The 25067-nt window shown below is 44.7% G+C and overlaps 1 long non-coding RNA gene across 1 annotated transcript; it reads left to right on the top strand.

The window, feature by feature from the left end:
- Positions 1–751: 751 nt before the first annotated feature.
- On the top strand, positions 752–21968 carry LOC132658687 (uncharacterized). Its single transcript, XR_009598611.1, has 3 exons — positions 752–858; positions 15119–15371; positions 17670–21968. It is a non-coding gene; the product is annotated as an uncharacterized LOC132658687 (long non-coding RNA).
- Positions 21969–25067: the final 3099 nt, after the last annotated feature.

Below are 25067 nucleotides of genomic sequence, written 5' to 3'. Positions count from 1 at the left end.
TCCTTCCAATGAACACCCAGGACTGATCTCCTTTAGGATGGACTGGCTTGATCTCCTTGCAGTCCAAAGGACTCTCAAGAGTCTTCTCCAGCACCACAGTTCAAAAGCATCAATTCTTCAGTGCTCAGCTTTCTTTATAGCCCGACTCCCACATCCATACATGACCACTGGAAAAACCATAGCCTTGACCCAGGCTGTATTTTCATACTTAGAGGTGGAAGACGAGGAAGCTGGGTGCAGGGGAGACGAGTGACCCTCTATCCACAGTCGACAACTTACTAAAGAACTGGTTAATGCAATAGTTTCAAATGCTGGGTGTCCATTTGTTTTGTCCTTTTCTTGTCTTCTAGAATTCATGTATAAATGTTTGGGAGGATTGCTAATGTCAAGCCGATGAGTCTCTTCAAACTCTGTTCTTCGGGGGAATAAATAACTATAGTTATCTCTTGCCTTGATCTTGCTCATCTTCTCTGTTGGCATTTTGTGGGCTAAATGGGCAACATTTCTCTTCCATTCCCCTTTTGCAGACACACAAACAAATTTTGGGTTAGATGATTTTTTTTTTTTTTTGGCCCTCTAGCTTACTTTTAAAGGAGTCTCTTACTTAAGGATGGACTTTTAATTTTTTACAGCTTCCTCTGTTGATTAATTCTGCTCCAGTACATTTTCTTTAGAAAATAATTAGTCTGAGAGTTCAAAGGGTTCTTCAGCTTAGCACAATGCTGGGCATGAAACAGGCCAATTATTGGCTAACAGAAGTACCCTCTCTGGGGAAGAGGCTCCTGAAACCTCATGCAATAAGATGCCTTATTCCTTAAGGAGAGGAGACCCCACGGTAGTTTGGGGAAGACTGTCAAGGTGAGTGATCAGTCAACAGACAGACCTTAAGAAGTAACTGTTCGAATCATGCGCTTTGAAACAGAGTCGAAAGTGACTAAGATTCTATCTCTGATATTACTAACAAAATAACCTTGAACAAGTTACTGAAATTTTCTAAGCTTCCATGTCTTCATCTATAAACTGGGGACAATATTACTACTTATTTCATAGAGCTGTTGTGAGAATCAAATAATATTAGTGTGTGAAGTGCTTAGCATGGCTCATGGCATTTAGAAAACACTCAGTGACTGGATTCTTGTTCTTATTTCTATAACTATTCCAGTAACCAGAGAGCTTCAGGATCTCCCTTGTGATTTCTCATGCTCCAAAGCTATTTAACTCCTCCCCCCACTAAAGCTCAAGAAGTAAACAGTCCAAGTTTGATAAAGATTGTGTCTGCGTAGTTTATGGATTAGACTATCTTTGAAGGCTTTTCCTAAAATGCTGGAGGCTGAGTTGGAGAAAAGTTAATAGGAACATTTTCTGAGAAGAGATGTTCAGCCAGCTTCACTAGGAGAGATTGGACTATCTTTCTATTTTGAAAAAGCTTTTTGTATGAAGCTACAGATGAGCCACGAAACAATTAGATCCATCACCTTGGCAGGACAGTTATCCAAGGGCCCTGGAGCACTGACTGTAACCCTATGGTAATCACTACGTATCCAGGACAATTTCATAGAAGAAGAGACGTAAAACCACCTTTCATGGAGTTTCAGTTTCTTATTAACTCTGTACTGAACTTCAAACAATTTCAGAGAAAAGGATAAGATGACATTTCAACGATGATGTCCTTCCATTACTTGTCAGTATTTACCTCTTTTTTTTTTTTTTCCCCCAGCAAATTTACACTGAGGACAACTATTGCCAACTTCTGTCTTCTACTTTAGATGATGGTTCAGTACGTTTTCATGAATCAATGGAGCTTAGAGACTCATCATTTGTAATATTGCTCAGCTATGAGTTTTCTCTTTATGCTATAAAACTACAATTACAGAACAATATAGGTGGAGAGATTTTAGAGCTATGTTATGTGTAATAAGAACCAAGACCCTGATGGTCTAGTGGTTAAAAGTCCTCCTGCCAATGCAGGGGACACGGGTTCAATCCCTGGTTCAGGAATTAAGATCCCAAAACCCAGCGCAACCATAAATAAATGAACAGAAAAATGTTTTTTTAAGAAATAAGAAGCAATTTTTATCAAACCCTTACTATGTGCCAGGCTCTGTGTGCTAAGTGCTTTATACATTTATTTAGTCATCACAATCCTGTGAGGTAGGTTTTACTAATCTCTCCATTTCACAGATAAGAAAACTGAGGCTGAAAATTTAAATGTCCTGTTCAGAGTCATGCAGGCAGTAGGTCTTAAACTCAAAACACAGGCTGGACTAAGTCTATACCTATGCTTAACTAGTATGCGATATGGTTCTTTTACTTCAGATGAGGCTCCTGGACCCCGGAGGAGTAGTGTGAGTTTGCTTGGAACCCTCTAGTTAGGAACGGGCAGGGCTGGGACCTGGTTCTTTGGACTCCCAGGCCCCTGCGTCCTCTACTGTACAATTGATTCTACCTCTCTTTGTTATATTCTAACTTTTTGTTATATCCACTAGTTTGTTGTATTTTTTAAGATTTCACATATAAGGGATATCATATAGCATTTGTCTTTCTCTGTAGGAGATTTGCTTTGAATAAAGCATCTCTCCGTAAACGCTCTTGCCAAGAACTCTCTGGATTCCTCAGAGAATGGCTCTGAGGCACTAGGTGTCTTAGCAACAGAAGACAGACCATCCCAGTTGCTTAGTTCTTAGGTCTTTGTTTCTTCATTGTTTATTATTATTATTGGCTGCACCATGGAGCATGTGGGATCTTAGTTCCCCAATCAGGGATCAAACCAAGCCCTCTGCTTTGAAGGTACAATGTCTTAACCTTTGGACTGCCACGAAGTCTCATGGCCATTGTTTCTTTAGAAAGCAGGATAAAACACATGTGTTCTTGCCCAGAATGGAACTTAAATGAAGAAAATGATCAGATAAGAAAGGTAGCCAGATTCAAATTAAATTTTATTTGCTTCATTGCAGCCTGCTCCTTCCTTTCTAGATATATCCCCCACAAGACCCTCAACAAACGGGTCACTATTTATTGCACACACCTGTCAAATATCTCCTAAGGTCCTATCAAGATCGGACTATCTCTGTTTGGATCCAAGAGGAAAGTGATGAATAAAATCTGCTCCTTTTGTGTGTCACTGTTTATTTACTTTCTGGATGAATTCATATTACAAGAAGATTCTGGAAGGGTTGTTAATTATCCCTGTAATCTAATTTATTTCTCTGGGCACCTGATATGTTCTATACCTTTGATAATGTTAATTTTATTCTTTTGTGAGCTGAGCCTGGTATTCGCAAAAAGCCGTAAGATGTAATTTACTTCTCCCCACTTGCATTCTAAATATTAACTCTATTGAAAATGATTAAATAGATTATGTAAATCATGGTCGTTGCATCCACTTTAAAGGTTAATCCTGCCATCGTGTAGCCAGATAATTAATTTGAATTGGTTCCTGAGCATTAATTCTCAGGGAAGCCCAGGTATAATGGTTGCAGTATCCTATTATGGATGTCAATGCATGCCTGCTTGGCATAAAATTTGGAAGAAACAATTCTCAGAGCTTTGAGAACAAAAGTTCCTTAGGGCCACTGAGAGACTCAGTGCATCACGGGATTAGAGTTACACTTTCTCTAGAATTTTAGAAGATAGACTTGACCAAGCTTGAGTTTTCTGAGATGTCACATCCCTTGTTGGGAAGCCAGACCCAGTTTTTCCAGTTGATTCTTTCTCTTCTCTGCCCTGGGACAGTGACCCCTAAGGACTCAATCCCTGGGACCCTTTGCTGATTGGCTGCAGGTGGATTTGGTCCAAGGGGACAGGACCAGGGTATCAGAGAGGCAGCAAATTGTTCACCCCTTCCGTGACTCCCACCGTGTGGCCTTTCTCCGTCTTCAGCTCTCATTGGCTCTGGTCCCTCCATTTCCTCCTTGTCTGTCTGCCTTAGGGATGACTGGCTTTCAACATTGCCAGTCTCTGGATATCTTTGGTCTCTGGTTTGTTTCCTTAATCCTGCTCATCTATCTGTAGATAGCTCTTCATAAAATCTCTTCATTCAAACCATCTGCAATGAATTCTGTTTCCTCCCAGGACCCTGAGTAATGCACAGGGTTTAAATAAAGACCAAACAACCCAAACTTTGGCAAATGCACTGTCAGCGATTGTGATTGTCTTCTCTGGGCCCTGGGAGCAAGGTCACAATCAATTTCCGTAGAGCTTCCGAAGGGGGAAGCCTTGGACTCCCTGTGCTCTGGAGCCAGGGGAAGTTTGCAGTCTAGACTCTGAGAAAGAAGGCCAGCATCCCATTGGTGGGCAGTTATCTGGCCCCTGCGACACGGTGACAGTGGAAGGTCATGGCCCATGAACTCAAACCAGATCAAGTTCTGATTAGTTAGTAGTGATCCAAAGATTAAGGACAGTTACATGGCTTCCTCTTCTAACTTGTTTATCAGGAACTTATTATTTTGCCTCTAGCCGACCCATCCCACTTAAAAAATCCAAAAGTAGAACACAAAAATAGTGAAAGATACCACAAGCTTAAATTTTAGGCCCCTGCCAAAAAAAAAAAAAAAATTAGCTTTGGGTTTGGGACATCAGGATAGTTTGTTAAAATCTCGGTTCATAGTTGTCCTCCGGTGATTATAGGAGACAAGAATGCTTCCCCGATGATCTCCGAAGTAACCATGTTATTTCTCCATCTGTCCTGCCTCTTTGTTTTTGGAACTCTCTTTCCTGCACTCCATATGACCTGTGGGTTCTGCCAATTGAGGGGTCTCACTGCCTCTGCTCTGAAGACAGGCATGTAACCCAGCCTGACAGACTCAATTATTCTGGAACCAGTGAGTGGTCCAGGGGCAGAATCAAGGCTAATCAGAATCCTTTACTGAAGCAGATATTGGAAAAGGAGCTTTAAGGGCAGAATAAGCTCAAAGCTGCCTGCAGCCATCTTGCTGTCACAAGAAGGAAATCTTTCAGGGCATAAAGCCAAGCAGAGTGGGAGATGAAAAGAGTGCGCCCATCTTACCGTTCAAACCCCTAAATCCAGCAAGGGCTGTAGTCCAACCCTTGGACTTCTATTTACATGAACCAATGATTTCGTCTTTTAAAAAAGGAGTTAGTTGTTGGATTTCTGTCACTGTTTCGTGGAAAGGTCTCAATGAATTCTCCTCCCTTCAAGAATAACTAACACCACTCAGTGCAAGGGAGTATGTTGCTTTTTCTTTAAGGCTTAAAAAAAAAAAAGAAAGAGCCCTTGCTCTTTCATCTGTTTCTGAAGCAAAGGCCCTCCTTATCGATCCCTCTAAATCCCTCCTCTGGCAATTTAACTAGGCTTCCTTTGTTCTTTTCTCAGTGCCTGTGTAAAATAGCTGGTTACCCCCTTCCATAGAGTCATCTTTGTATACATTTAGACTCTAATGAGTTACTCTGAAGCCAGTTTCCTCCAGGCTAAGAAATCCAAGTCTATCGCAAATATTTTTTTTCCAGCATCTTTCTCTCTAAATTGCAGAATTTTGAACGTTTTCCTCTGACCTGGAGAGGTGGAAGAATGTTTCAGAAACTTGTAGAGAAGGTCTTTATAGGAAAAAAAAATTTTACTCCAGTCATAAAAAACTCTAGTACTGAAGTCTCAAGATTAAATAAATGGGTAAGTAAATAGGTATGAAAAATTTCAGGCAGAAAAAAAAGTAAATATGTAGTCTCTAAGGGGCCTCCCAGGTGGCGCTAGTGGCAAAGAACCAGCCTGCCAATGCAGGAGACATAAGAGATGCAGGTTCCATTCCTGGGTCAGGAAGATCCCATGGAGGAGGGGATGACAACCTACTCCAGAACTCTTGCCTAGAGAGTCCCATGGACAGAGGAGCCTGACGGGCTATGGTCCACAAGGTTGCAAAGAGTTAGACACAACTGAAGTGACTTAGCACATGCATGTAGTCTATAAACCAGTTTTGGGTTCAGTTTTAGAAGAGTTTAAAGGCAGATGGATGGCAGTTTTCTGAGACTGCAGTTAGTGGTTGGGTTTTTCCATCAGGTTCAATGTGTTGTCCATGTGAAGGAGGAGGTGAGGGGTGGCTGCAGGTGGAGGCTCTCGGGTTAGTCACTACCTGAGTATTCACATACTTAAAAACAGAAGGTTGATTACTCCCAGTCTCGTTGGATATAAACTTTAAAAAAATCAAAAAGATTAGAATTTCTAGGGGCATGGATCCTACAGGAAACCTTAATTAAAGAGTGGGAGGTATAGATTGCCTTAAAGAAAAACTTTTGTTCAAGATTTATTTTTAACCATGATGAATGTGCTCTTAATTAAGACTTCTTTTGGATAAGACTCAAGGAGTTACCGTGAGATTACTGTCTTCTACGATTAACCTAGGAACATGACCCAAAATGCTTTAAATAGAAGACTTGTTAAATTTAAAGAGAACTTTCTCTCCGGTAAAATAATGCTGAGAATAATTAACTTCCAATTTGCTTTAATTACTTTTAAACATGTTTACATTTTCAAACACTAGGATGACACTGTGTTCCAGGGAATCTTGGGGTGTGGGGGTACCGGTAGGGGTCCTGAGATGAGCAACAGTTTGCATGCCTGCATACAAATAAATTATTTCAGAACCCAGGTCTCCTCCTTTCCCCCATTTCCTTTCTTTATCTAACTTCTAAGTATAATTCAATCATAGGTTTGAGTAATTTAATTAATTACATTTCCACCACTTGTTTCAAGAATGGTGTGTATCCCTGGTAATCTAAATTATTTTGAAGCAAATGAAACATTTAGAGAAGTGGATTGCAGCCCATCAGCAATTATCATTATCTGGGGGAGCTTTGAAAAAAAAAACACCAATAATTCTGGTTCCACTTCCAGAGGTTCTGATTTAATGGAAGTGGGAGGGAGGGCAGCAGCTATCAGTACTTTTTAAAGATTCCCACGATTTTAACCTGTAGTGAGGGTTAGGAGTCACGGATTCAGAGACTGAAAGAAATCACACTGCTAGTTCAAAAGCAATTCACCAGGAAGCAGTAGGGCTTCTTGGGAAGGGCTCAGGATTCAGAGTTGAGGGTTTTAATCCTGCCTTCACTCATTGTCCACTACTTGGACTTGCTCATGTACTTGGCCTCTCTGTATATCATTTCCTCATGGGTAAAACTGGGATAATTGTATCCCCTTTATGGAATTGTTTTGAGGACAAGACCTACCTGGTACATGGGGGAACCTCTGTAGCAAGAACTATTATTAATGTAGCATGTAACTGTCTAGAAACACATGTCTCCATATTCCCCTTACTTGCCTTCTCTGTGCCAGCAGGAATCCAAGTCTGCACTATTCCTGGAGACCCTGAATTCCCTGAATGGGAATGGATGACCCTGGTAGCTACACTGGGCTTGCAGAGAGACAGGGGTTCCCCAACCTCCATGATCTAATGCCTGATGATCAGATTTTTATTTATAATAATAGAAATAAAGTGCACAATAATTGTAATGTGTTTGAATCATCCCCAAATCATTCCTCCACTACCCCTAGTCTGTGGAAAAACTGTCTTCCATGAAATTGGTCCCTGGTGCCAAAAAAGTTGGAGACTGCTGGAGAGGGCCAAACACTTGTTCCTTCCAAGCCTAACCAATGCCGGTCAGTGAAATGAGTCTGAAGGTCTGAGTCCAGCTTTTTTACAAACTGTGTTACCATTTCTGTTACAAGTTATGAACTAGCTCTGCCCCCCCCTCCCATTTTTCTTAACCGATAAAATGGGATCAGACTAGAGCTATGTTCCATGTTCTTCCAATAACATGAGCCAATGAGCTTTAAAGAGTCTGTCAGTTTCAGACCAGATCTGAAAATATTTTTACCTGGTGCCCAAGCAGCTTCTACAATGAGGAGGTCCCATGAAGAGAGTGGATTTTTTTTTTTTTTTTCTGGAAAGCTGGTTCTTTTGCAATTGAGAGTAGAAAGGGTTCCATCTTGACTTTTAGCTTGAGGACAGTGATTCAAGTTACCCAGTCAGTCTCAGTGGAGAGTAAGGTCTCAGGATTGACCATAGGGGTTTATTTTTTATTGGGTCCACAGCAGAGATGGAATAACATTGCCCATGCAAGATTTAGACCGAAATTATCAGTGTTGTCTGGACCCTCAAGACCCGGATGCTGGGAAAGATTGAGGGCAGGAGGAAAAGAGGGTGACAGAGGATTAGATGGTTGTATGGCATCATGAATTCAATGGAAATGAGTTTGCCCAAACTCCAGGAGACAGCATAGGACAGGGAAGCCTGGCATGCTGCAGTCTGTGGGGTCGCAGAGCTGGACACGACTGACTGGCTGAACAACAACTGAACCCTTAGCAGCTCTCTGGGTCAGTGGGTTTTTTTTTCCCAACTGGGCATGTGTTGGAAGCCCCTGGAGGGCTTGTTCTGTCTCAGATCCCTGACTCCACCCCTGGAGTTTCTGACGCAGGAGGTCTGGGAAGAAGTCTGGCACTTTGCATTTCTAACAAATTCCAGGATGATGTAAGTGTTGCTGGTCCCAGCGTCACACTTTTAGAGGGACTTCTCTAGGTCTTACTTCACAAACGCCTGTGATGCTACAGTCCACGTAGAAAACTCTTTAAAATACTAATTGCCAGATCCCACCAGTAAAAAGTCTGATTTTGTGGATTTACAGTGAGGCCCAGGCTGTACTCATCATCAGGGAACTCGGGAAACCCTGACTGGGTCAACTACCCATTCATTGCAACAGAATCACCTGGGTGGGGGGTTGGGGGGAGCTTTGAACAAACTCTGAACCCTGGGCTTACTCCCACTTCTCAGATGCTAATTCTGAAGGGCAGGGCTGGGAGAGTGTGCATTTTTCAAGTGACCCAGTTGATTGTGATGTGGATCTAAGTTATCTCACTTTGTAGGTGAGGGCCCTAGAAAGACTGAGGTATTCATCTAGAGCAGTAGCAGAAACGGTACTAGAAACTGCATGGCCAGATCCTCTGGGCTTGGTCCACACTTCCACATTCCTTCTTGTCTGATCCATCAGAGGCTATTTCTTCTGCCATTGATTTTCAAATGGAGCACCCCGAGAGCTGGATACAGCACTGAGTTCTGACATTGATTCTTCAACACCAACTGTGTCCTCCAGTTCAACTCAATTTTGACACTAACTGCCTAGAATGAGCAACAGATCTCACAAGTTGAAAGGTGAGGTTCCCCAAAAGACGGCTCTTGCTTTAGCTGCCAGTCACAGCTGGGGTCCTCAGGCTACCCTCTCTTGCCTGTGACTTGCCTACAAATTCAGAGCTTCCCATACCACTTTAGCTTTGTTCATTTGCTAGAACAACTCACAAAATCCAGGGAAGCGCTGTCCTGCCAATTACCATTTTCTTATAAAGGACACGAATGTACAACAAGATGAAGAGACACGGAGGGGAAGGTCTGAAAGGGGCCCCAGCACAGGTGCGTCTGTCCCTGTGCACACCTCCCAGCACATCCATAAGTTCACTGCTGCTGCTGCTGCTAAGTCGCTTCAGTCGTATCCGACTCTGTGTGACCCCATGGACTGCAACCTACCAGGCTCCTCCGTCCATGGGATTTTCCAGGCAAGGGTGCTGGAGTGGGGTGCCATTGCCTTCTCCTATAAGTTCACTAACCAGGAAGATCTCTCACTTTCTCAATCACTGTTGTTGCAAGAGAGGCCATCGGAGGCGAGCAGAGATTCCAGTCCGGTCTGGGGGCTGGAAAGGGACAGTGGAAGCTCTTCCTCTGCAGAGAAGAAGATCCTTTGTCCCGTCCCAGTAAGGCCACTGCCAACCAAGCATTCCTTCCCCACTACGCCTCCCAGCAGAACCCAGCAGAACTTCCCAGGGGATCTCGGTGCTGCCAGGCCTGATGAGCGGTCAGAACAAATGTGCTGCCTCATCTCATTAGAGCCAGGCTCCAAGGTAAGCGCTCAAAGGTCAGGAGCCTTTGAAGTGGAAGAGCAGAACTGCTGAAGGGTCTTGATTCTTTAAAAGAAGTTTTCCTTCCTACTGACCGATTCGATGGAAATTCTGGAAGTTTCATGTCACACAGCAGAAAGGCCAAGTACTAGTGGGCTCGCCTGAAAGGACAAACACATCTGAAAGACGCCTCCTCGTCTCCAGACTCCTCCCACACAGATGTCTGCAGGCAGCCCAGGCTTTCCGTCACCTAGGCTTGCTGCCAGGGAGCGGTTTTTCCCTCCATTGTTTCTGAGATCTGATGGGTTAACCAGTCTCAGAGAGCTCATCTCTGTGATTCATCTCATATCACGCCCTCCCTATTCATCTTCACTGCATTATTTCTGGCCCGCATTAACTTCTCCCATCTTTATTTTAATTACAAAAACGGCACATGCTTGTTTCAGAAGAAGCCAGAAGCCAAGAAGCACAAGGAATGCAGCTCTAGAAGCTGGAAAAGACAAGAGAACAAATTCTCCTGTAGAGCCACCTTAATCTGGGCTCAGAGAAACAGATTTTGGACATCTACCCCCTAGAACTCCAAGAGAATATATGCCATTTGTGGTGATTTATTGGAGCAACCTTAGGAAACTAAGACAGGTTGATTTCAATTTTTTGGATGTGTAAATATTTTAGTACCTCCTATCTCTTGATTATTCCCTGGAGTAGGAAGTGGCACCCCACTACAGTATTCTTACCTAGAGAATTCCATGGATAGAAGACCCTGACGGGCCACTATCCATGGGGTCGCAGAGTCAGACATGACTGAGCACACACCTCTTGATAGAAACTGTTATCTCTTGAGTTTCTTGGAGAAACTCTTGACTGAAGTCTCCCTTGGTTTCAGTCTGCCCCCCATGGCCACTCCTTGACTCCCCACTTCTGGAAAATGTTATCCAAATTCTTTAGTCCAAAGGACCCCCATGCACTAACCTAACCCACTTCTTTTACCTTTGACTATTCTATGACCACTCACACCCTCAACACACGTTTGCTACCTTCATTACTTGACACCCTTTTCTATGCCTGCTGTGCCTTCCTTCACCCATCTATACGTACAGTACTTTAAGCTCCAGTTCAAATGGGACCTCTCCCCAAATGACCCTTCTGTGTCCTTGGCCCATCCTCAACAAGATGTGATCTTCACCTTCTTTGAACTTGCTTAACATTTTGCATCTCTCTTGTGGCAAATATCAACTCCATCTTGTATGGAATTGGCCAAAAGTTTCATTCAGATTCTTCCATAAGATCTGATGGGAAAAATCCAAATGAACTTTTTGGCCAACCGAATATTTGAGTTACAGATTTTATATATAAAGAGCCTAGTACTTTAATCATTTGTTGAATTATCTGACAATTAAATACCTATTGAATTGAAATGTGAGCCACAATAGAATGGGTTTTCTTGCTGTTTGTGTCGTAATTTGATACCCATGATGTGATGGGCTTCCGTGATGGCTCAGACGGTCAAGAATCCACATGCAAGCAGGAGACCTGGGTTAGATCCCTGGCATGGGAAGATCCCCTGGAGGAGGGCATGGCAACTCACTCCAGTATTCTCGCCTGGAGAATCCCATGGACAGAGAAGCCTGGCAGGCTACACCCATGGGGTTGCAGAGAGTCAAACATGACTGAGCAACTTAGCACATGTGATGAGATGGAAACCATGGACTTTAACAATGAAAGATGGACGTAGGAAAGGAAATTAATTCGGCTTGAAATATGCTTCCAGTTTTTCAAATCTCTTCCCTTCTGCCTTTCCAGATTCAAGAATAAACAGGATAGTGATGATTCAGGAGCAAAGAGAATATTCGCTGACTCCAAGCTCAGTAATGATTCTCCCCTGTGATTCAATGCCATCTCGGGCTGTTTACAGGCGTGCAAGTCCAGAACAAAGAGGAGATTGTCTCATGGCTTTTTCAGATGCATCTTCTGCAGGAAGCATGATGAATGCTACTGCTGTTTCCTAGAACAGATACAGCATCAGAATAACCTGGGATGCTGTGAAAAAATACAGATTTCTAGATACCACCTCCAAGAAGTTTCTGAATGAACAGGTTAGGAAAGGGCCCAGGGATCTATATTTTAACCAGCATGAATTGGTGGGGGCTTACCAGTCTGAAAAAACCCTTAGAGTTATTTCCACTTTTGAAATTATATTATTCAGAGTATTGTGTCCAGTTTCTGGTTCCATAATCTGAAGCTCCCAGCTTACTGACTCTGCTGGTTCTTACCATTGGCAGCCCCAAGTTTTGGTCTTCAGAAACTGTTTCTTTGGGGAAGGGAGCACTTAGAAATTGGCCAATAGGCAAGTTTGGGGGGTTTGTCTCACTGGTTCTTTTAGAATTTCGCCATTAGTAATGAGGGCTGTAACTCACAAGCTCCAGCCACTCAGTTTATCTCCTAGAGATGAAAGAAACAGGTTATTATTGCAGCTGAGAAGCCACCCAAGACAAAACATGCAAGCGTAATCCGGCGGCCATGAGTACCTGAAGGGGAGATGATCCAAGGAAGCAGAGGCGCAGATAGAACTGGTGTCTCGTTAGAACTGACCCTGTGTTCTAGGAGGAGACCTGAATGAGTCTTAGAAGCCTTGTTGCCTGTGACCTTTCCTCACCCCAGGGGCAGAAGCGGTGTTAGCCATTCCCAGTGATGGGGGTGGGACAGCTCAAGTGCTAAAGAGAGGCAAGAACTGTTGCAGAAAGGAGAACCCCTTCCAGGGCCCAAAACTGGAGTCTTGTCTGACATTTCGAAATGATTTGTCCGAGGAGACACACGTGCTGACAGAGCAAGAGATTTTATTGGGAAAGTGCACCCAGGTGGGGAGCAGGAGGGTCAGGGAACCCAGGAGAACAGCTCTGCCATGTGGCTCGCAGTCTTGGGTTTTATGGTGATGGGGTTAGTTTCCAGGTTGCCTTCAGCCAATCATTCTGACTCAGAGTCCTTCCTGGTGGTGCAAGCCTTGTTCAGCCAATATGTATGGCAGACAGAAGGATTCTGGAAGGTGGATGGACGTGTGATGTCTCCTTTTGACCTTTCCCAAACTCTTCCGGTTGGTGGAGGCTTATTAGTTTCGTGTTCCTTACCAGGACCTCCTGTCCTAATACAACTCATGCAAATGGTTCCTCTGGTGCCTGGCCAGGGTGGGCGGGTCCAGTCAGCGTGCTTCCTCTAACAGAACTAGGGAGCTCCATGCCCTGGCCCTCTTGCTCTGGTCATTCCATTCCAGAGATTTATTGCCACCTCCTAAATAAACAAAGCTATTGGAGCTTCAGGAGCCCAGTCTGACAGATGACCAAAAGTCATTTTTCAGCCTTAACACTATTTGTTTACCGTGTGTCCACTGTCATTAACCCATAAGAGCAAAAGGAGACCAGTCCATTTCATTTTCTGATTATCAAGTTTATGACATCGTTAAAATTAATTGAGCACTTATCTCAGCACATAACGAGTGAGCCATGTGGAGCAGGCAGAGTTCCTGGAAAAACACTGATGGAGGGTGTGAGTGCGTTCTTGCCATCAGCGTGGTGCAGTTGGGTCCCTGGTCCCATGCAGGTCATGGAATCTTACAGGGGACAGTTGTGCAGTTCTGGTGGTCAGCAGCCTGTACTCAGCATTGCTATTTCTCCATAGGAGGACTGAAGTAGGGCTTGGAGTCAGAGAGGAAAGACAAGACAGTCTGCACACTTACTTCTTTTGCATTAAAGAGGAAGTGGAGAGTTTCTATTTGGGATGATGACAGTTTTGGAAATGCGGGATCGTAATGGGTTGCACAGTATTGTTGAATGTAGTCCATGCCACTGAATTATACAGTTAAAATAGTTAAAATCTTACTGGTCAATTTGTGGTATGCATATTTTACAATTTTTTGAAGAAAATGGACTGGCTTATCCATAGACTAGTCCAGTCACTGTTCTCTGTGCTCAGCTGTGTCTGACTCTTTGTGACCCCATAGACTGTAGCCCACCAGGCTCCTCTGTTGTGGGATTTTCCGGGCAAGAATACTGGAGTGGTTTGCCATGCCCTCCTCCAGAGAATCCTTCCCACACAGAGATCGAACCCACGTTCTCCTGCGTCTCCTCCATTGCAGGTAGATTCTTTACCACTGAGCCATGGGGGAAGCCGAGTCCACTGGTGTGGTGGTGATTAACAGTTGCCATCTTGTTCCCTCTTTTGATTGTGAATGCCTCAGTGACCTTCTGTTCCTTCGGTAGGTTTGGCTTATCCTGGGGGCAGTGACCAAAGCTGTTTTTTTTGTTGTAGGAACCAGGCAGATATTTTTGCTCAGTCTAATTCTGGGGCATTTGAGAGCAAATGAAACTTCACTAACTCCTAAGACTTAAATGCCTAAGTATTGGAATGGCTTGAATCCCTTTTATCCGACGCAAGATGGGCCTAAGAGTTTGCCTCTGGGGTAGACTGTCCTACTTTTCTTATGGAAATGATAACTAATTACCATTGAGTGTGGGTATTCAGTGCATTTTTTTTTTTTTGAACGTCAACTCTCTCTTTTCCTCCCCATTTCCAGAACTGAATACCTCAGTACAGAGCTGGAATAAATAAAGGCTTTTGGATTTGTGGCCCAAACTCACTTCACTTTGCCTATGAATGTTTTCATCACCCAGAGTTCAGAGACTAACAGAACCACAAGGTTGAAAGAGTCTGGAAAGATCCTGCGTTCATTACCCATGGGATGCCTGTCAAATGGTCACACACAGGCATGGCTTCTATCTTAGAGAAAGGTCACACCCTGTAACCATTATTCATCCTGTCTCCTCAAAGAGCCCCTCAAAATTGCAGACATAAACACATTTTTAAAGTGTATTCCACGAATCCAGGGGCTTCCCTAGTGGCTCAGTGATAAAGAATCCACCTGCAGTGCCGGAGACTTGGGTTTGATCCCTGGGTTGGGGAAGATGCCCTGGAGAAGGAAATGGCAACCCACTCCAGCATTCCTGCCTGGAGAATCCCATGGACAGAGGAGCCTGGTGCCTGTCTGTGGGGTCCCATAGTCCACAGGGTTACAAGAGTCCGACACCACTTAGCGACTGAACCACACCAATCCAGAGATTTACAGTTCTGCCATCTCCGTACTGGGTTTAGATCACTTTATTTTAATATTCCAGGAAGATGTTTTTCAGTTGAGAAACTTCAGTTCAACTCACATTTTCTACTTGTAATTTCTAGCTGGAAATTACCTACGGCAGCTGAGTCACCCACCTTCCCGCCGAAGCCCGCTGGCTGTTTCCAAGGCCTTCCTCATCATTCAAACCACGATGCGGCCACAGGAATACCAAAAGCAACGCTTGATGGCTGTGGAAGATTTTCATCCTCACAGGTCGTGAATGCCTTCTGTTTATCACCTGCACTAAGGATTTACGACTGTCTCAGTGTTGTATTTCTAGCAGCTGTACTCTGAAGGAAAGCATCCTGCCCTGAGGTAAGGACACATTCTTTATTCATAGTGAAAATGAAAGCTTAAAGGGCAAGATTTTTTTTTTTTTAATCCCACTTTCAGTCTGTTCAGAATGAAAAGCTTATTGAAATAAGACCTTTAAAGTGTTTCCTTTCACTGTTCATTTGGGATGTGACTTCACAGATGGTACAGACATCCTGAGATGTTGCCTGGTCTGAAATCTTTTTATCTGTAGCTTTAGAAGAGCAAAGGGTATGACATACGGAAAGGAGCAAACAGCCGTGGGAAGGCATGGCTAGTGACAGGGACAGGAATGCAAATTATAGAATGGATGCTTGCCTCAGAATATTTCTGGTGGGTTTCTGTCCGTGGGGTACCACTCGAGGGTACAGGAGGGAGGCTACGTATGGGGCAATTGAGGGAAGATGTGATTCTGTGATAGGCATGCCGAACCGCAGGCTCAGCAATCTCCAGCCCTTGACCCAAACCACAGTGTTTTTACGTAATCACGGTTGGTGTGGACTGAACTGTGTCCCTCCCAAATTCATACACAGAAGCCCTAACCCTCATATCTGAATTGTGGCTTTATTTGGAAGCGGGGTCATCGCAAGAGTTAAGATGAGGTCATACTGGAATAGAACGGGCCCCTAATCCAACACGACTAGTGTGCTTATAAAAGGAGGGAAGTTGGACAGACTGTCTCTGACAGAGACAGACCCATAGAGAGAATAATGATCTGAAGACACAGGGAAAAGCCAACCAGTCACAGGGAGAACCAAAGACTGCCAACAAACCATCGGAAGCTAGGGAAGAAACATAGGACAGCTCTGTCCTCTGTTAAAAACAAGACAGCAGGTCCAATATGGAGTCACTTTTGCTAAGCCCCACATCAATCATCAAACCAAGAGTTAACTTAGTTATGATTTTAGCTCTCCAGGAAATGTCATCGTAAACCAGTCAATCAGGCATCACTTCAACAGCACTAGTTAAGTCATCTGCCTGATGGACCCTTGCTGTCCCTTAAAGGAAAGTAACTTTGCAATAACCTGCTTTTTTGCCTAATACAGCTTCCTTGTTCCTGCTCTCCTTTGCTTGTATCATTTTATACAGCTCCTCGGAGCTCCTATCTGCTCAATTGGATGCTGCCCAATTCAGGAGCTATTGAATAAAGCCACGTGTTAGTCATTCAGTCGTGTCTGACTCTTTGCAACCCCATGGACTGTAGCCCACCAGGTTCTTCTGTCCATGGAATTTGCCGGGCAAGAATACTGGAGCGGGTTGCCATTCTCTTCTCCAGGGGATCTTCCCTACCCAGGGATCGAACCTGCATCTGCCGAAGCCAGGAAAAAGCCAGCACACAGGAACGAAGGCCCAGCACAATCAAACATCAATAAATGCAATTATTAAATTTACTTGGCAGACTGAAAAAAATATCTTACTGCCCTCTGAAGGAAGCAACCCAATGAACACTTTAACACTGAATTCCTAGCCACCAGAACCTTGAGAAAATAACTGTCTATTGTTGAAGCCTCCGTTTGTGGACCTCTGTTGTGTCAGCCTGACCTGACTTAATAAACTGGCTGTACTGTAGGCATCCAGCGCCCTGCGTTGTTGCACAGTCACAGAAGCTATAATACCTAAAGGTGTCATTTTATCTGTAAAGCATTTATGATTAGAGATGTTTCTTTGAAATTACAGTTACCAGGAAGGAAGGGTAGTGGGGGAAGGATTGTTAGAGAGCTTGAGATTGACATGAAACTCTGCTATATTTTCATGTAATATAAATTGCAAGTAACAAGGCTCTTAATAGCATGCTTTTTTAAACAACTTTTAAAAATTTATGGCTGTGCGGGGTCTTCATTGCCACAAGAGCTTTTTTCTAGTTGTGGCCAACGGAGGCTACTCTCTCGTTGTGGTTCAAGGGCTTCTCACTGTGGTGCCTTCTCTTGTGCGGAGCTCTAGGGTTCCTGGGCTTCGGTAGTTGGGGCGCACAGGCTTAGTTGCTCCACGGCATGTGGGATTTTCCAGGACCGGGGATCGAACCCATGTCTTTTGCACAGAGCCACCAGGGAAGCCCTAACATGATTTCTTAAAGTGACATGGTAATAGAAAGTGAGCTCCCATAAACTCCTGCCTCAGAATCACTTGGGGAAGCCCTTCCCCTACTCTCTGAAGTAACTCAGCTTCCTTGGGTGAGTCTTGCGGCCACTGAAATCAAGGAACCGCTGATCTAGGCTGTGCGTCAGTAGAGATACAGTATCAACCGAAGCACGCACACACTGCAGATCAGCTGCATCAGAAACAATGGCTTCTTTCTTCCAGATCCATTCTTCTCGTGCAAGGATACTTCTGAGAGCATTCGCTTATCACAGCAAAGAATGTCTCCTCCAGGCTCTAGCTGTCACACCCCTGACCTGCCACCGGTGTGGTATCCCATCAGGTGCTGTGGATGAGGCAGGCACTTGTCACTGCCTGACACACCGTGGAGCAGAAGCTTCACAGGACAGGCTGAGAAGAGGAAGAATCAGAAACAAACCGGACACAGCTTTTCTAGAAAATGCTCTCCAATACAACCAACTCGGTGAGAAAGGACTTCAGGGCAAGCATGGCCGCGGAGGGAGGCGAAGCCCGGCAGGTCAGATCTGAGAATGGGATGTCATGATGATGGGGGAAAAAGATGGTTGGTTCAGGATCCAGTTTCTTTGACTTGTATTTCCCTCCACGTGTGCTGTAGAACACTACTTCTGCCCAGTGCCCCAGGAATATAGGGTCTCATGGTAAAACCGTTTTTTAGATATTCTAAATCATTTTTATCTATTTTTTAAAAAAAATAATTACATGCTCTCTGGTTTTTGACTCTCTTCTGCTCTGAGACGTGGGCATTGGTCTACGGGCTGACCCGAAGGACGGTGTCCACGGCTGACACTCACCTGGATCTCTGACCTTGACTCTTGCTGTAAGAATCAAAGGGTGCCTTGCTGGTCTTCCTGAGGCATTTCAGCCCCTCTTGCAAACAGATTTCCTGTGGGTTCTCTTGTCATTTAGAAATATCCTTCTTTATCTGAATCACAGTTCTGGTTCCAGCCATTCCCAAAAGAACTTTCCCAATGTATGAGAAAGTAAATTCTGAAAGTAAGTTGGTACACCAGTCATTTAGAATTTGGGCCTCACCTCCCAGAGCTACAAACTGATACATAATGGCAAAGTTCCCAGGCCAGCCCACAAAAGCCTAACTTTTCCAAAATGAAACATTGGTGGGTGGTATAGTTGTGAGCATAGCTGCCTTTCAAAATGTAGCTGAACCAAGGCAATAAAGTGATACTCAGCCCAACTGCGCTTGGCATGGTGTTTCCATTGGAATGCATGTCCTTTACCAACTGGGAAGCCAGGAAGGCAGAGGGAAATAAATCTTGAGCTGAAATCTCTCTGTAGTTGGGATTTTGCAGCCAGGTACCAGTAAGCCAGCCCCAAGGGTGGAGAAATGTAGGATATAGATGCTCACAGAATCATTTGTTAAATCTTGGGAGCTCCCAAAGAGATGTGTAGAATTAAAATTTAGTTCTGTGGAAGCAGAGCCTCAGTTGAATACCATCCACCAAAGCACTGCGACATCTGTCATCTTGGGATGAGGTCGAAAAGCCTCAGTCAAGAGAAGACGAAGTTCCTCCTGGTGGGGGTGGCACTGGGCTATGGAGACCATCCAGGCGAGCAAGAAATGCAGCTGGGACTCTGGCAGAGGCAGCATGCTGTTGACCACCTGGTTTGGGAAGTGGTTCCAATCCATTTTGATACAACGACATCCTGGTTTCAGTTTCTATCAAATGGTTTTCTCTTTTTGAGTTGCTCACTCTCCATCTCTCCACAGGGGCCAAGAGAACAGGCCACTCAGCAACATGAGAAAAAACAATAGAGAGAGATTATCTTTAAAACTGATGAATCAGCAAAGAGGCTTCATGACCAAAGGAGAGAAGTAATGAGCTGAGGACCTACTATGTGCTGGTTGCTATTGTGTCTTTTCCCCTTCCTATCTTTCTCCATTCCCCTAAATATCTTACGACATGGGCATTATATCCCTATTTAATTGATGGAAATTGAAGCCTGAGACGGGATGTGAGACTGAGAACCTTGGACCAATAGTAAGAGACCTTGCAGGGACTCAAACACAGCCTCTGGCTCCAGAGTGATGGACCTCCCACCATGGGAGCGGAGCATCCCCACATCAACGCCCTAGATGCAGGTACATTTTACTCACTGGTTTTCAACCAGTGCAGGGGGGGGGCAATTCAAAAAGCAAGGAGGACCCCATTTTTCCTTAACCATTTTTCATTCAGGAAAGGTGATAACTGTACCAAGTAGATGGCATTGAGTAGTCTTTGCTGCACACTACTGGTCAGACTGACTGAGGAGGTCAGTTTCCAGAGAGCCTGGGTGGACACTGGGCTCTGGTGAGGTTGACACCGAGCTGGACAGCGGTAAGAGGGATGGGTTCACCCACTCGTTTGACCGTGTGCGGTACCCAGCTCAGAGAGATGATTGTATTATTTGATAAGAGAGAGAGGGGGAAGCCCTCTGGTGCAGAGGAAGTATTTAAACTTTTTAGATTACAAAAAAATTAGGCTGTAACACCCACTCAGCACCCAACTTAAATCTAACCACAAAATCACATCAAAGCCAATATATAGAAAAGAATTGTGTTTCCCACAAAAATCCCATTTCTTTTCAGTTCAGTCTCTTCCATGATAGTTCCTCGGGGCTCTTGGGCTGCGTTAGAGTCTCCCCCTAGTGGACAGCTGGGACATTTCAGCCTCTGTGATCTGATTTCAGAACAATAGAAATGTCTCAAGTTTCTATTTTTAAATGTTTCTTTAGTTGGAGCTGAGCAAAAACGGAGACCAAAGGCAGTGGATTTTTAGGGAATGGAGGCAATAGTGGAACTCCTTAGCTTCTTCTAAAGCGCATGCTCAGGAAATCAGAGACCATGCCCCGCCCAAAGCACAGGTTTATCTGAACAGCCAGGTTCGTGCCTGCGCACGCTTTAGTGTCTCTCAACTCCTCGCCTCCGCAGAGACCCAGAGTTGCGAAGGAAGTCATCACGCATTATTCTGATGTGGTATTCAGGTCCCACAAAAAGAAAAATTCTTGTGTTGCACGTGTTTGTGCTATATTAATACTGAGGGAGAGAAAGGGAGCGAGAGAGAAAATATCAACACATATTAGGCACTGAATTTTGGGAATTTGCCCCGTGTAGAAATTGAGCACTCTGAAATGAGCACAGTAGCTCAGACATGGAGATAGAGCAGGATGGTGGGAGCAGAGAGGCCGGATGAGGCCCAGGCTGTGAGACTCACCCTTGGCCCTTCTACCAGGGGCTGCCCAGGACCTCGGCGGCAGGTCAAGCCTTGGACTTCACTGCACCCAAATGGCTCTCTAACGCCAGGGCAGGGGGCAGGGAATCAGGGATGCCTGAGCACGCCTGGGGCCCTGGTGGCAGAGAGGAACTTCTGCCCAGGCTGAGGTGAGGGCAGCATCAGAAAAGCGGAGCTGAGCAAGAAGTTAAGGTCAGAGAACCAGACAAGAGTCTCTAAAGTGCTCTAGATGTGGATTTGAGAAGCTGAAGGGGTAAGCCAGGGATTAGAGCCCGGGTATCAGAGGTCTGGAGGATAAAGAGAGGCCAGGCTGGAGTACACAGACCAGGCATCCCAGCCAGCAGTGGCTGCGGTGCTAAGAGGAACGGGTTCACCCACTCGTTTGACCATGTGGGGTACCCAGCTCAGAGAGATGATTGTGTGTATTATTTGATAAGGGAGAGAGGGGGAAGTCCTCTGGTGCAAAGCTGCCTCGGGGAAGGGGAAGGGGAAGGGGAGAGGCGACTGGCTGTGTGTGAAGGCAGGGGTGCTTTAAAAAGCTGCACCCCTAAACTGTGGCGGTTCCGGCCAAACCTCCCTCCAGAAGTGGCAAGAATGGTGTGTGTGAACCAGTCCTTCCACTAGTCCTGGTCCTGGTTAAGAGTGCGCACCAATCCTGAAGCTAAGTAAAGCAACAGGGGTCATCAGAGGGCCAGTTTCATTCTTGCCTACCTTGCGTTGTCTCCCTAAATCTGGGCAGAATGGAGACCTTGGAGATACACTAAGAAGAGGTGTGTGGACTGGTCTTGTGGAATCTGATTTATGGTGCCATGGGGGACTAGCTCTGACTCTTGTGGTTAGGTGGTCAAGTTGTTACTTAACTAGAACTTGAGAAGAGGCAAGAGCTTAGTGGAACCCACCCAGTACTAGTAGCTGGTTCCAAACTCTAGAGAAGTTCCCATCTCTTTCCAGTGGGGTCCAAACGGGTAAGTGTCTCTATCCTACCCCTGCACTGCACTGAATACGGGATAAGGGTGCCCGTTTGTAAGCTCCCAGGGACCTTATGATATAACCCTCTACATTCACCATCTGACACGGTGGCCACCAGCCCCCTGAGACTACCGAGAACTTCAAAGTGGCTACTCTGAGTTGAGATGTGCTGAATGCTAAGACTTAATATGAAAATAGAATGTCAGCAATCTTGTTTGTATGCTTATACTAATTCCCTGTCAAAATGATAATATTTTGGTTGCATTAAATATATTATTAAAATTAATTTCTATTTGATTTTATTTTAGCAGACTTCCCTGGTGGCTCAGACGGTAAAGCGTCTGCCTACAATGAGGGAGATCTGGGTTCAATCCCTGGGTTGGGAAGATCTCCTGGAGAAGGAAATGGCAACCCACTCCAGTATTCTTGCCTGGAAAATCCCACGGATGGAGGAGCCTGGTAAACTACAGTCCATGGGGTTGGTTGCAAAGAGTCGGACATGACTGAATGACTTTACTTTCACACTTTCTGATTTTATTTTTTATTTTTTAAATAGACTATTTTTCAGAGCAGATTTCACTTCACAACAAAACTGAGCAGAAAATACAGAGTTCTCATCCATGCTCTCTGTCCCTACACCTGAAGCTTCCCTGCTGTCAACGCTCTGCAGTTCCATGGGACATTTATTACAGTTGAGGAACCTAAGATGGCATATTGCTATCACTCACAGTGCACATCCCTTTACCTCTTAATGTGGCTGCACCACATTTTAAATACCAGTTGGGGCATATTCCCTCAAGGGAACGCTGCTTTTCACTGTACCTGGTGGCAAGTCCAAAACAAAGACCCTTAAATACATTGGGTGATAAATGCATACTTAAACCAAATAGACCGACCCAGACTTTGAGATCTTAACCCAATTAAACTGTGGTGTTGGAGAAGACTCTTGAGAGTCCCTTGGACTGCAAGGAGATCCAACCAGTCCATTCTGAAGGAGATCAGCCCTGGGATTTCTTTGGAAGGAATGATGCCAAAGCTGAAACTCCAGTACTTTGGCCAGCTCATGCAAAGAGTTGACTCGTTGGAAAAGACTCTGATGCTGGGAGGGATTGGGGGCAGGAGGAGAAGGGGACGACCGAGGATGAGATGGCTGGATGGCATCACTGACTCGATGGACGAGAATCTGAGTGAACTCCGGGAGTTGGTGATGGACAGGGAGGCCTGGCGTGCTGCAATTCATGGGGTTGCAAAGAGTCGGACACGACTGAGTGACTGGACTGAACTGAACTGAACTGAACTGAACCCAATTAAAAGCTGAACTTTACCCCCCCCCCCTTTTTTTGAGATTTATTGATTGATTGATTTTTGCCTGTGCTGGGCCTTCATTCTGGTGTGCAGTCTTCTCGTCTTGGTGGAGTCTCTTGCTGCAGACCACAGGCTCGGTAGTTACGGCCTGTGGGCTTAGTTGCTCCATGGTGTGTGGAATCTTCCTGGACCAGGGATTGAACCTGTGTCCCCGTATTGGCAAAGTGGCCAGCAGATTGTTAACCACTAGACAACCAGGGAAGCCCTGTCCCTTCTTTTTCTAGCCAGTTAGGAAAGAAATTACTCAGAGGAAGATCTTCATATGCCCTGTCAGCTGAAAATCTTGTCTCAGACCCAGACTCACTTTCCATCCGTTCCTGAAATGTGACAATAACAGCAGCTCGTGGTGGCTCAGGAGGGGACATGGGCCTCCCTCTGGGAAAACGATCTCGAGTGTCTCTGGGAGTTTCTGGCTTTGGTCCTATTCCCTCAAAAGGCCAGTTTCAGTCTCCGATCTCACAGGTCCTGTGCCCAGACCACGTCTCCTTATGTCCCCTCAGGGGCCTGGCCAGCCCGGGACAGGCAGAGTCAAGGTTGGGTGGCAGCCTCGTTCTTTCTTGGCTCTACCCTGGTTACCTTGGAGGCTGTTTTTTCCTCTCTGCCCTTGGCTGCGGTTATCCAGAAGTCTTGTGCCATAAGCAGATTGGCTTTCCACACCTCACAAACCAGCGCTTGTACTCCCCCACCAGGGCTCGCAGAAGACCGGTCTAATTTCCAAAGCTGGCTGGCATTTGAGGCCAGAATTGGCATGAGCCGCTGTCCAAGGCCTGGTGAGAAGGCCTTGTTTGCCTAACAGGATTAAACTGAACATAGTCAGCTAAGCTTGCACGGAGTTGGTTAAAGGACTTCAGCTCTAATCTCTTACTAGTGAAGGTCTTGTCAGCAACCACCAGCCATGAGGGCCTTTCCTTATGCCTGATGCTGCTTGGGACGCGCCTTATGGCTGATGCTGCTCGGGACGCGCCTCCCGAGGGTGTCACAGCTCGTCTTTTTGTTGTCAATCCACTTCCCCTGCACAAACTCCATCTTTATTCTTGCGGAGAATGGACCCATCTCCCTCCCTCGCTTCTACTCACCCTGCCCCTCTCACCCACCAGGCTGCCCCATCACAGAACAGAAAGAGGGAATGTGGTCACAGGCTCACAGCCTCCTCTTGGAAGAACTTACTTCTTTGTTCCAAAGAAACTTCTGATTGGAGAAAGCAGAGCATAATTCTGGGTTTGTGAGCAATCTCGACCTGCAATCCACCTCTCGATTCTGATTTAATATTCTTTCACCTGTTGGTTCTAACACCGACCTTGGAGTCAAAGGTCATGATCGAAAGTCAGTTTTCCCATAATACCTTTCTGTATCATTGAAATATTTAAATTCTTTCTTTTCTGTTAGAGCTATTTTTTTCCTCTTTGGTCAAGGAGCTATTACAAAGTATATCATGCAAATAATAAAATCCTAACTAATACATCAATATTTTACTTAAGATTCTTGCATAAGATGTATTAGCAGAACTCATCTGCTATGTGTGAGTTCTGTGTGTGCGTGATATAGCATCAGTGTCAAATTTTGGCATCAGAGTTATACTGGCTTTATACGAAGGCATTGGAAGCATGTATTTTGCTTACTCTAGAAAGGCTTTTAAAGTGTTAGAATGACCTACTTCTTAAAGATTTAAAATAATCCACTTGTGAATTTATCTGGATCTGGCATCTAGACAACTATTCAACTTCATATATGTTAATAGTAACTCCTTAGGTTTTTATATGTGTTTGCTTATAATTTAGCATCATTTTTTTTCAAAATCTCCTCCATCTTTGTGCTATCTCCTCATTCTCCTCTTTAATTTTATGGATTTGTATTTTGACCCTCAATTTTTTGGAGGGTGGGATATCCACCCTCCAAAATAGCTAATGGATAATGGTTTATCTATTTCAGTTAAATTCATTAGGCTTTGGATTCATTTATTTTTCTGCCAAGTATCTTTTTTTCTTTAATTTATTTCATTTCAACTCTCAACATTATGTTT

This window comes from Ovis aries, chromosome 26 (genome assembly GCF_016772045.2).
Source record: "Ovis aries strain OAR_USU_Benz2616 breed Rambouillet chromosome 26, ARS-UI_Ramb_v3.0, whole genome shotgun sequence".
NCBI classification, from domain to species: Eukaryota; Metazoa; Chordata; class Mammalia; order Artiodactyla; family Bovidae; genus Ovis; species Ovis aries.
The sequence above is the reverse complement of the archived record's forward strand: the minus strand, read 5'-3'. Positions and strand labels throughout refer to the sequence as shown.